Consider the following 13,653-nt stretch of genomic DNA (forward strand, 5'->3'; position numbering starts at 1 on the left):
AGTTCACTTAAGTTCACTTAAGATACTTACTAATAATAAAAACATTCTGTAAAATCATTCCTTAATCATCAACTTTTGCCCAAACATGACTTTTTTGGACCAGAGGGTGTAGAATTTATGGGTTTAGTAAATGAAATATTCTACTATCGTGTTAAATTTATCAATTATCTAGTACAAACATAAAATAATATCCCTTTATATCAAAATTTCGCATTTTAATTTTTTTTCGGACTCCGATAGAGTCACCGAGTCCAATGGAGTCAACAGGCACAGTAACAGCTGATTTATTAGGCTTAATTAGTAACTAATATTTCAGGTAGAAGTATGAACTAGAAAAATATTATCTCTTAGTTCTTTTACTTCTAAAGTGCCACTTTCTAAGTGTGCTTCGCGTTCAAATATAACAAGTTTAATTTTATAAATACAACCATTGTCTTTGGATCGAAATAAGCCCCGTAGAGACTTAGTTTTCTGTATTGTATCCTTTATGGCGCTGCGATTGTTTTTCTGCAGGTAATTTTTTTGCCCCCTTGCTTTAACGATATTTCCGAATGGAAATTGAAGTGAGTTATTTCGGCTAACGAAGTGTCAGTGGGCTAGGGTCCGCTGAAGGAAAAGGTCGTCCGTAAGTCGCACCTTATAAGGATTTATACAGCGGGGAAGCGGTAACGAAGATCCAAATTTCCTGACTAATCAAATGAATCATATAAAATATGTTTTTCTTCTTCCACAATAATTTTAGTTTCTTAGTTCTTTTTATTTATTCTCAAGTTTGAAATTTTATCCAAAGATCTTGGACTTTTTTCGCAAACAACCCATCGGTATATGAAGAAATGTTTGCTAAATTTATCTCGACTGAATTTTACGCTTATTTGTAAATCCTTAAAAATGTCATGAGCATGCTATAAAAATCCAATTGCTAGCTTATTATGAGATGATTTCAAGTTTGTGATACCATAAGGCAGCTAATTTGCCGGTTGGGAGATTTCTTTGTTCCTTGTCGAGTATACAGCAAAGTCTGCTCTTGTCACCAAAGTCCCCTTGACACAAGAAGGGTTGAAATTTGCTCCGTTGTCATTAGCGGAAGACAGGAGGCAAAACATACGCAAAAAAAGTCCCTATGCTCATAGGCCTCTTTTTCCAAGAGCGGAAAATCGAGCATTTCCCTTGGATGGCCTGGAAGACGAGAGAAAGAGAGAGGGTGGGTGGGCCACAAAATAGGCGTCAGAGAGATGGAAATAATCAGTGTTTTCTGGGCCACTTGTAATGATATTATATTCAACAGTATCATTTTTGTCTCCACCTTCTTCTGGAGAAAATTCACATGATTTTTCCCTCCTCTCCTGGAGCCTTCTCCACCTCCCCCCATTTCCCCACTTTTCCCGACCCCCAACACCACTCCCAGGCCATCCACGAGGATACATTGGTGCATCAAACGCATGCGTGAGGATTTTCTTTTTGCCCCAGAGAAAAAGAGAGAAAGCTTTTCTTTTTACAATTTTGGTCATTCCTCCCTGGAAAAATGATTAATTTTCTGTTCTGCATAAAATTCTACGAAAATCTTGTCGGGAGAGGGTGAAAAAGTGCATTGAAGAGTTTTCCCAGTAGAATGAGAGGAAGATGAGAATTTCCATGAGACGCAATTTCATCCAGAATTGGAGGGAGTGAGACTGACTGAGTGAGGAGAAACCGGCAAAATTTCACCTCCCAGACTCTCACAAACTTCCAACATTGTTCATAACTTCCAGACTTCAACATAGACTCACTTCCATTCATTCGGCGTGCGATCGTCGACCAAGTAAGATTGATTCTCGTCACATTTCCCGGCAAATCTTTAAGTGAGTTTTCCTGTCCGTAGTGGCATTGAAATTGTGATAGAGGTGTTATCATTATCAATAAATCTTCTTTAAGAAAAAAAAATTGCACAGTGCACAAATCTTCCAACAAAATAAAAAAATAACCAATTGAATTTGAAAGTGAAATTGAGTGATTTCGAAAACATCCAAAAAGAAAAGAGTGTTAAGTGATATATCCTGGTACTTTTGGTGTAGTGTTTCTTGGTGGAAAAAGAGGCCACTTGAGCCAATTTACTCCTCAATAATCAATTGAATTTCTTCCGGCCGCAACTCCTTCACAATAGTCGCCCTAAACGGATTATCTGTGAGTAATGAGATATTCTTTTTCCGTCGCGTGGGGCTTTCTTTTTAGCATTAAAAAAAACCACTCTTAGCCTTTGACTTTTTGTCCATACTCAACTCATACCAAATTGGTGATGCAGAGAGCCAAATTAAATAGAGAAGATAGACAAACACACCAGAGGACAATCCATTAAAAATCCATTAAAAACCATAAGATGCAGTGTGAGGGGTTAACAACTAATGCAATGTGAGATTCAGTTTGACTTTCTTCGGTACTATCTTTAATTAAATCACTTCTGATAAGATTTTGATCGGAAAAATATTTAAAATTGATCATAGAATTGATTGAATAAATCACAGTGTAACTTCAATAGTGTAAACCAAAAATTACACAGTAAACTCTAAATTTTTAAACTCGTTTCTTTAATTAAGAACCTGAGACAACCGTTAATTTAGTGATTTAGTAACAAGAACAACTGCAGACCTAGAAAACTGAATCAGCATAAGCAGTCAATGCGATTACACTATCGAAGTCGCACTGTATATCTAATTTTTAAAATATTCAATTCACACTTTGAATTATTAGAATTGGATTACAAGTTTTTTTTAACATTTTTTTTAACTTTAATAATGTAAATGTTGCTGTTTCAAATTCGTTTAGACTATTAAAGTATTATTGTACGTCCAAATTTCGAAATTATTTTCTACTTCAAATTAAGAATTTGATACTGAAATCAAAATTTAATAAAGCGTTTTAGCCATATTTGAAAATTGACTTTCTTTCAGATAATTCAGATTAAATATTAAATATTGAATAAAACATTTAAAATAAATTTTTGATCATTATTATCCTTGTGAATTTTAATTTAAATATATAGTTTCAAATTTGACTTCGATTTGGAAATGTATGTAACAGTTATGCTCAAAACTTTGTTTAGTAAGTAAAAAATTAAGGAAAATTCAAATTGGTCAATGGAAAAGCTCAATTTTGGTTAACAGAAAAGGTCAATTTGAGCCAATACAAAAAGTTTCATTTGATTAGTAGAAAATTTTATTATAATCTGTAATAAAAATAAATTTTGGTTAGCAGAAGAAGTCAATTTTTGTCAATAGAGAACGTTAATTTTGATCAGTAGATAAAGTCAATTTTGATAAGCTAAAAGAGAAACTTAAATCAGTAAAAGAAATAAATTTAGGTAAAAAAAACATGTTTTGATCAGTAGAAAATGCAATTATGATCTGTGAGATGAAGTCAATTTCGATTAGCTAAAAAGTAAATTTTGGTCAGTAAATAAAATTAATTTTGATAAATATAAAAAGTTGATTTTGTATTTTTAAAAGTAAATTTTAATTAGTAAAAAAGACAATTTACAAAAAATAAATTTTGATTAGTAGAAAATTCAATTATGATTAGTAAGAATAAGACAATTTTATAAGTTAAAAAATCAATTTAGTTGATTTATTTAATAAATCAACTAAATTGAAAATAAATAAAATAAATCAAATTACGAAACTGAGGTTAATCTTTTCCAAAAAAAAAGATTTTTAAATTTGTTTTTTTTTTTTAAATAAATTTAATCTTAATTTCTGACTATAAAACAGCTTTGAAATTCGGATTTTAATCTTGGTTTGGAAGAGATTTAAAACTGTGAAAAAGGTTTAGTACATGTTTGAAATTTTGAATTTCTTTGAATTAAAAATGAAAGTAGATAAATAAAAAATGAATTTAGATTTGAAAGATGATCTGATTTTTTAATGAGAATTCATGTCTTTAATTTGGATTTTGAATTAATTTTAGTTTTGAATTTAAATTCAATTTCAATCTATTGAATATAACTTTAAATTTCGGTTGGAATGTGGATTTCAATTTTTAGATTTGTGGTTTCGATTTCAAAATTTCTAAATGTAAGTTAAGATCTAAATTTAAGGTAGAATTTATATTTTAAATTTAAATTTCAATAACAATCTCTATATTTGAAATAAACTTTAAATTTGAATGTCGAAAAAGTGCAAGTCTGAATCTAAATTTTGAATTTTCAATTTCATCTCGTATTTAAATATTATTTCTCTGGCATACATTTTAAATGAAAAATTTATAAATTTATAAATTTATATAATTTTTTTAAATATATTAAAAAACTATATCTCGCTCTTTCACACTCAAATCTAAATTGAATTTCCCATGATGCTTAAAAGAGGAAGAAGAGTGCGAAAAAGTTGGATAGAATTATCCAATATTCTTCACTGAGAAAAAAAAAACAGGGTGCGATTAACTTTCTTTAATAATAATTTTAACACTTTTTAGGTGTCAACATTTTTTAATTTTAATTTTACACCTTTTTAAGGGTAGAAATAACATGAAAAGGGGTGGCTTTAACCCTTAATACACCTAAAAAAGGTAATATTTACACCGATTTCGGATCAGTACTGCAGGGTAAAATAAACATTTCCGGAATGTTATTTTAACTTTTTCGGATTTCTCTCACTCAGTGTTGAGACAGAAAGAGACGAGAATTTAGATTTGATGAAATTTTTGTGACTCTATAACTCTGACACACCTTTTAGATTAAGAAAATTTCGTGCAATTAATATTCACAATCTGTTTCCTCTCAAACGTTAGCATATCCCTATTTCAATTTTTTTTTAAATTCAAAATTAAATTGAATTAAATTTAATTCTGCATGATGTTCAAACGAAAAAAAAAGAATGCAAAAGAATAAGATAGACTTACATAAACAATTTGAGGAGGAAAATATTGTGAATTTCGATTTCAGGAAATTTTCTTGATCGCAAAGGTATATCAACGCCATTAAAATCAATTTTAAATCAGATAGATTATTATTTTTTTTATTTCAATCAAAGTTTTGAGATAGAAATCAAATTTAAAGTTTGATTTAGGTTTAATTTTAGCTTAAAGGTTAAATTTTGAGTTTAAAAGTGCTAGTGATAAGCCCCAAATATTAAGCATTTAAGAGATCTACTCAAACCTTCATTAACATTTGCCTCCAATTGCACCCTCAGCATTGGAAATTTTGTGTTTTTTTTTCCCCAAAAATCTCCTAGAGAGTGTTTAAACGAAGAGAAAATTATGGAAATGTAATTGCCATGGAGGATTTTTTTGTACACCAGAGATTTCTTGTGCCTAGAAAAAAAAAACAACTCGAGGGTTGTTTTTCTGCAATGATGAATGGTTGATTTGTGTATTCTCTCTCTTGCCCAATTTACCCATTTCATGGCTAAACAACTTCAAATCCCAATTTGTCACAAGAATAAATTTCAACTAAAGCCCTATTGCCTTTGACCAAAAAATATAGCCATTCTGAAAAACCATTAAGAAAAATATTAAGGAAGTGTTTCTGATTGACCACCTCCCTCACCAAAAAAAATTGTTAAATAAATTACATAACCATGTGAGCGTAATTTTGTGATTTTACAACTAAATAGTCCGGAGGAATCAAACATTTCTGTCACATTGGGTGAAATGTGGTTTTGAAAACTGTTGCATACGGTCTGTTTTCACGTTTTGCATACCAAAACCCTTACCACGGAAAATCCTCGGTCACTCTCCCGTAGAAATGTGTGCAAATTGCGTATACAATTAATTTAATAAAAACAGATCTACAATTATCCATTTTAAATGGTGTGAGAATGTCAACTGCGCGGGAAAAAAAGACCGTTCAAGAGAAAATAAGGGGGACGCGAGACGTAGAAAAAAAATCACGGTTGTATTACAAAGTTGTCGCACAAATAAAATTAATATGCAAATTGTGTGTGTTGTTCTCGAGGGAAGAGGGATTGGAGGAGATGGAATAAAAATCACCTAACTGCACGACAAAACACGCACATTTAACTCTATAAAGTTACAACCCACGCAATTTTTCACACAATTCACAGTTCAACTACCCATCATACTGCCTCGGCTTTTCCAACAATTCTGCACAAGAAATATTAATGTAAATTCGGCGGGTAATTCAATTAAGAAAATTATAGACTCAATTGAATGAAAATTGAAATGATCTCAATATGACGTAAGCACATTACGTTGGAAATGACATACGGTCGAGGACTCTGGATCGTTCAATTGTTTCGCCGACCGGTGGTTAAAATGTTAAAACGCTATTGTAATTCTTGCTAGAGCTAAGTCAAAACGGCCTGTAAAATTTTAAATGATTTACGCATGCTACCGCTCAGCTGATTATGGAGATTGATCGGTGCCGATTAGCCGATCTGTCATTCACGTTAAACGTGTTAAACGTGAGAAATTCAGGTGTCTTTTAGGTGCCTTCCTTCCGTCATGAGTGAAATGAGGGTGATAGCTAGGAGTTAGAAGGCTTTATCTTACTCCCAGAATCGTAGTATTTAAAACAATAAATACACTGAGAGAAATCCGAAAAGGGTAAAATAACATTCCGGAAATGTTTATTTTATTCTGCAATCCAAAATCGGTGTAAATATTATGCTTTTAAAGTGTAATTGGTGTTAAAGTTACCCTTTTTCATGTTAATTTTACACTTAAAAAGGTGTAAAATTAACATTAAAAATGTTGATATATTTTTACACCTAAAAAGTGTTAAAGTTATGAGGAAAAAAGGTTAATCGCACCCTCGTTTTTTCTCAGTGTACAAATTGTAATTTCTAAATTTATGCTTGAGTCAAACTACAACAGCCTCTATTTGGGTTTATTATAATTTCATCTTATTTCTTGTATAATCTTAAAGTATTTTCGTCTTAAGTGCTATGCTGAATATTTATCAGATATATCAGAATAGATCAGAACGCTCGATAACCTTAACAAAAATGTACGCGACAGAATGTCTTTAAATATGAATAATTTCTCGCTGAAATTATTCCTTAAACTGTTATTAACACTTATTGCAGAAAAAAATCTTATAGGAACGTTTTGAATTGGTTTTAAAAAATATTCCGTCTGACACAGGATATATAGAAAGGTGAATGTTAAGGCTTTAATGCACACCCGGCTATATGTATTTTTTAGGCTTTATCGGTAAGATCTGAATGGTAGGCCCTTATTACCACTTTAACGACGAGACAGTTTTCGCTGACCGAAAATCAGCAATAAAAATGAAACCGATAAACAAAATCAGTAATAGGTTTTACATCTAACCTTAGAAAATCCAACAAATTCGGATTTGGTGTATTTTTTGTGTCTATGAACGATAGGGACAAAAATAGCCCAAAAATTAAAATAATTTTTCTGACAATATCAATGAATGATAAATTTCGCTATAATGAAAAATACTATGTTTGAGTATTGTAGTTTCTTACCAAAACGGTTTTGCTTAAAAAAATTGGAAGTATAAAAATAATTAAAATCAATTTTCAATGTGAAAATTTAAAAATTCATCACTTTTGAACTTAAAAATGTACTAGGGAATGTTGGCATTCTTCGCACAGAGTGAACCTTCAAACAACGCAAATTTTCTCTTTATTTGCAAAGAGCTACTTCGTCATTTCTTAGCCATAAGATAGATCATTATTAGGCTCATGAAACGAGATGAGAAATGGTAGGTCAGCTCTTTGCAAACAAAGAGAAAATTTGCATCGTTTGAAGGTCCACTCTGTGAGAACCATTCCTACATTCCCCTATATAGTAAATAACCGTAGACTTGCAAAAAATATCCTAGACTCCTTCAACCTTCTACTTTGCAATTATGTACAAACTTAAGAAAAAAATAACTTTAGGTAGTTAGGAAAAATTATTTTCCTTATAGGACACTGGCGTTCCAACCGTCCTTAAAGGGTTAAGGATCAAATTTTCCACATAAATTAATGGCGGACGAATATTGTACAAACTGTACTATCTACAAGAATAGTGATACGTTTTATTTAACCAACGTTAACGATTTAACACTGTATAGAAAAGTGAAAATTATTGTGTAAGAATGTTTTTTAAATACCTACAAAAAAAATAAAAATACGTACTATAGGATTGTAATTTGTATTATTATTATTACATTCTTTCCTAAACGAAATGCAGCATCGCACAATTATTATTATTAATAAAGTCACTGAAATCACAAAAAATAACTTAGAATCTTTGCACAAATTTTAAAAGCAAATAAAATCTCTTGGAAAATATTCCATTTTGCCAGGGGCAGCTGAGCAATACGGCCTGCAACATACCGTAGATGCGGGTGACTTTGACCCTTTTCGTAATCTTTTCTTAAATTCTAGCACTTAATGATAGTCTTTACCGATCCGATCTACCGTCTAAACTATTTTGTTCTAAAAGTTCAGTTCGTTTTTAAGGGGCCGAGTTTATATCTGCCCCAGATATAATAACAAATTTAATTATTTTACAGTTTCCTTGTTTGCATTGATGTGTAGCCTATACCCAAGGCAAAAACATATACTGTGCAACGCTTTACTAATCAAGGTGTTCTTAGAAAATCAAGTCAAATTTTCATCTTTCATAAGTGTCTGGTAGTACCCCAGTCTTCCCTAACAAATAGGCAATACAATATTTTTAAAGTATTCCGGTAGCTTTAACAATTTTTTCTTAAAATTTTATTTATATTTCGTATAAAAATTGACTCAGTCGTTCTAACGTTGAATATGCTGGGACCGGATTGAGGGTGCTTTTACCAGATCTGTATAGACGTAAGCGTTATACGGGCTTCAGATCGAAGTCATATGGGCTTAACATCTGAAGATTTTTTGGAAAATTTTGACTTAGAATAGGATTATTATTGATTCTAGAGAACCAATATAATTAGTTGCAATTTATAATTTTGAGATCTTCGAAAACTGGGCTAAACGACTAGTCTGAAGACTGGTTTATTTGATAATCGACTGATTCTATTGCACCTTTTAATCTGACAGAGTCATTGCAACGATCAAAAGTTCAATCGACTTCGGACTTCGGATTTTCCATTATTGTTTTTTTCTAAGATCTTGAAAAGTTAATCTTCAATTCTCTTTAATGCTCTAGACAGACTTAACCCTTTGAGGACGATTAGGTCGCCCGTGACCCAAAAATCAAATTTTTCCTACGGCCTTCTAAAGGTGTATTTTGCTCTAAAAAGTTAGGAAAATTATTTTTTCTGACCCTTGATTTTTGACCATATCCCGTCCTTAAAGGTTCAAGGCTTGAGTCGAATGACAGCTTAGTGAGAAACTGATGGGAATGCAGTCTAATTATAATATTATTTTGACCATATTTACGTTAAACCGTGTCTTGCCTTTGAACCTTTAGAACTAAAACCATTAGAACACAAAAATCTCACCGTTAATGGTATAAAATAGAATAGTGAATAGGTATATTATTATCTCAAATAACCAACCCCTTACAACGTGGGCAAAGAATAGGTGGGAAATGGCGAAAGAAAAACAAGTTTGCTAATCAACAATATTTTCAATTATTTCGAGGGTGAAGTGGCACAGGAAAAAAAACTGCAGGTGCGGAGGCAAGAAAGACCACAACATTTTGCAGAAGGAAAATCCAAAAGAGTGGTTGAAAATATTCAAGACGAAGGCACTTTTATAGCTTCGTCAAATGGGCCCCCCTCGTGCCCTCAATGGTTGACACAACAAGTGGAAAATGTCGTGACAATGTTAATAATGTGTCGTGATTTGAGAAAATTAAATTAACTAAACTGTACGGCAGAGGCATATACATTTCTCCACAGTCATATCCAATATTCCTTCTTTTTTTTCTTCTTCTTCTCTTCGGCATTTAATTGTTCACACACAAGAAATTTCTAAGACGTTGTACATAAAACACGTGGATTTTTTTTTACTTCTTCTTCTATTTGCTACTTCTTGTGAAAATTATTAGGTTTACTGCAAAAACATTTCTCGAAAAACAATATTTATGTAGTTAATTTCCAAGAGATTGAACTTTTCGCATCCAAAAGCCCCGAGGTATACAAATAAAACTTACCGATATGGAAGAGGTTAATATGTTTAGGTTTTAAAAAATTATTAATATATGAAAAAAAAGCCAAGAATTGTATCAATTTAATCAGTTACTCAAGTGATGGAAGAAATTTTCTTTCCTTCAATTTTGCCAGCAACTCATTTTATTCAAATCACTTTTTATAAAAGTTAATAATATTGTGAATTCAGCGAAACATAACGAATGGTTTTATTTCAAATTGAATAACTCTATACACAATTTTTTTTGTATTTAATTGCAATATTTTACATAAATCACCTAATAAATTAATTTTACATGCATATATGCTAAATAATTACATCTGTTTAGTATGATTGATTAAGTATACACGTAAATTATTTCTATATTTGCATTTATGTCATCCCTTTCTGTGTCAATAATTAATACTGAGGAAATTTATTGACAATTTGCAATGATGTAATGGGGTCTATCATCTACGACAATTTACAACAATTTATCTACATAGTTTATATATTTATAGCAGATAATCTTTAAAACCAAAATCTTCTTATCTCCATCACTTTGTACAGTTCTCATATGGTCAAGTGCCCCCTAATTGGCCATGTTCTACTTTCTGGGTTGGTAGTGAGCAGCCAAAATCGCTGATTTTGCATTAAATAAATAAATGCAGCATAATAAATCATTAAGCAATTAGAATTTCTGGGATTTCTGTTTTGCAAATAAAAATTCTGATGACACAAAGAAAATTCTAACCATTGTACACTTGGTATCCTAGAACGAGCGTACTATCACTTAAATCAATACGTATGTCGTCAAAGTTATGGGCAAGGTACAAACATTTTAAAATACCCTCGAAAAATGGAAGAGAAAAATAAATAGGTTAAGAACAAGTTAGATCTTACAAATAAATAAATAATCTTTAAAAATGCCAAAAATAAGAACTTAGGGGGAAGTGGGGCAGCTTTAACATAGGACTTTTTCAAGGGGTAGATAACTGCGCCGCTCACGGTTCACTCAAGTGCCGATCTGCCGATATTTTCTAAAAATTGTGCCGATTTCTTGATTTCGCACGGATTTGCCAATCTCGTGCCGGTCTGTCGATTCGGCATAATTTTCGCGGAAAATTAAGCACAAAGCAAATTTTCATAATTGATTTTCATTCAAAAACATACTTTTGATCCACTAAGTACGGCTCAATTAGAAATTTGAAATGACGCTAAATTTCTGGCTTGTCCGCAAGATTAGTGTTTCAAGTACAGTATATTAAAAATTACCACAGGAGTCAGAAAGTTACGATGTTATACGAGTTTAAGGGGTCTCAGTAGATGAGTGGATAGAGTAGTGGCTCCATGACAGTGGTCTCGGATTCGAGACTAAGTAGCTGCAGATTTCTCAGCTGTTCTATTAATTTCCGATTCGTCCAGTGAATGAATGGAAAAGTAATGCCAATACATTGACAATGAACCGCTTAAAAAAGATAGGTTGGTAGGGGGAAGTGGGGCACCTTTGAATTGGGGCAGCTTTGAAATTGGGTTTTTTCTCCTATTTTCAAATGGAATTGAGGCTTATCATGATCTAATGTAGCTTCGCAATTGGTTTGTTGAACTAAATTATATCATAATAAGGTCCAGTTTCATTTAAAAATAGGAGAAAAAAGCTCAATTTCAAAGCTACCCCAATTCAAAGGTGCCCCACTTTCCCCTATGGGAAATAAGTTTCGACATGCAGAATTCAGTCGAATTCAAATACACATTCACTGCCCGGATCCAGAAACCGAGGCTGGCCTACCGTTATATAAAGCGGTATTTTGTGTATTAGAACGCACACAGAGCACTGTGATATAGAGCAGGTTTACCGACCTTGGGGATGAAGATATGGTCGTTATAGTCTAAGTAGTTTAGAAATGAAAGTCACTGTTCGGTGCTACCCAATGTTCGGTGGTGCCTCACTTTCCCCTAAATGTTTTTACTGATCAAAATTTAAATTTTTTAATGAATAAATTTGGTTTCTCATTTTTTATGCCGTAATTCGATGTTCTTGTTTATGAAATTTACAAGCTTGATCTCAATTCGGTAGTTTTTTTTTTATGTTACTCAAATCCTACAAATATTTACTTGTTTATTGAATTTTTATAGCTAAGACCGGCTTGAAAGTAGTTACAAAGGTGGCCAATAAGTGGTAATTTTTTACTTTTATGTAGTTAATAGGAAAAAAAATTAAAAATTAATTAAGTGTATTAAAAGGTACGGGGTAAAGCTCCCATAGAAAATACCCCTTACCAAATATATAAGGTACTGTTTTGCGCTCATAGTGGCGAACATCGGAACTAAGAAAATAGTATTGCCATATTGCTCAGTTATCACAGACGTCATGAAATATTTTCCAAAATGTTTGACTATTTTTAAAGTGATGCAAATTTTTCTTTAGTGATTCGAGTGGATTTTCCACGACTATATTAATAATATGAATTATGCGACGCTATGCTGTGTATACAGAATTATGCACTGATTACATTAAACAAGTTGCAAGCCTAAAATACGTATTTTATTAATTTTTTATGGATATTTATTCGGAATCCAGTCTTTAATTAGGGCCTACCTACCATATACAAATCTTACCGATAAGGCCTAAAATAATGCCTAAAGCTGGGTTGTTAATTAAAGCCTTAGAACTGGGGCATCCATTCCCTGTGTCAGACGGGACTCCTGTGAAAAGGCCAAAAAGGGGGCACATGTCGCTACTGTCAATCTCTCCACGCAATTAATTGTAGACTCTTTATTTTTTTTAATATTTACTGCCATCTTCCAACATCTCACATTCATTAAATATTCATTTCCCCAATTGATAAAGCACATGGCACGAGGAATTTTAATGAATATAAAATGCGGAGAAAAACTCAATCATGGCATTTTCTCTACACAAGTTTTTTCAAAAAAACTAATTACACACAAAATAAATAAAGTCATATTTAAAAATTGTGCTCTATGCGATAGAGAAATGAATATATTTGTTTGTTGATTGACGCGTTTGACTTACAATTTGAGAAATTAAATGAAGAAATATTTATAATGAAAATGTCTTATTGGACTATACATTGAAATAAACAAGCAAGATCAACACGAAATGTTGCCTCTTTTAATTATTTTTCGCCTTATCGCAATCCAATTATTTTAATCAGATCAATTAGAGACCATCATAAAAATTTTTATGTCATGTTATGACAAATATTTCTTATTTTTTCTTAACATTTCACATTTTCAGAATCGTTATTCTCTTCTTATGATGGTAGAAAAAAGATTAACTAGAGAATATGAACTTTGAAAAAAAAAGAGCAAAGAATCACGCAGATAGACTTTTCTGATTGACATCATTCACCAAAAATAGTCAAATTATGAGTTGTAAATAAATATTCAAATTTTTTTTTCATACTATTATTTTATCCTCATTTAAATCCTCTCGTTGAGCATCATTCAAAAAAAAAACATAAAAGAGTTGCTAATTATTTTAAGTGTATAAATTATTCAATTGCCATGCCGCGGGTGTATTTGGGCTCATTTTTCGCAAATTGCCCATACTATTTAAAAAGTATCATTTCAATTATGACAATTAATTAGTGGCTTCCATTTGCGGAGCGAA

General features: G+C 31.8%; 1 protein-coding gene across 1 annotated transcript in view; it reads left to right on the plus strand.

Moving 5' to 3' along the window:
- Positions 1-1,742: 1,742 nt before the first annotated feature.
- The window catches only part of LOC129807866 (LIM domain only protein 3), a 50,624-nt gene continuing 38,713 nt past the window's right edge, over positions 1,743-13,653 (plus strand). The window contains exon 1 of the mRNA XM_055857437.1: positions 1,743-2,160. The gene's annotated coding sequence lies outside the window, so the exon portion shown is untranslated. The remainder of the gene's footprint in view (positions 2,161-13,653) is intronic.

This window comes from Phlebotomus papatasi, chromosome 3 (genome assembly GCF_024763615.1).
Source record: "Phlebotomus papatasi isolate M1 chromosome 3, Ppap_2.1, whole genome shotgun sequence".
Lineage (NCBI taxonomy): Eukaryota > Metazoa > Arthropoda > Insecta > Diptera > Psychodidae > Phlebotomus > Phlebotomus papatasi.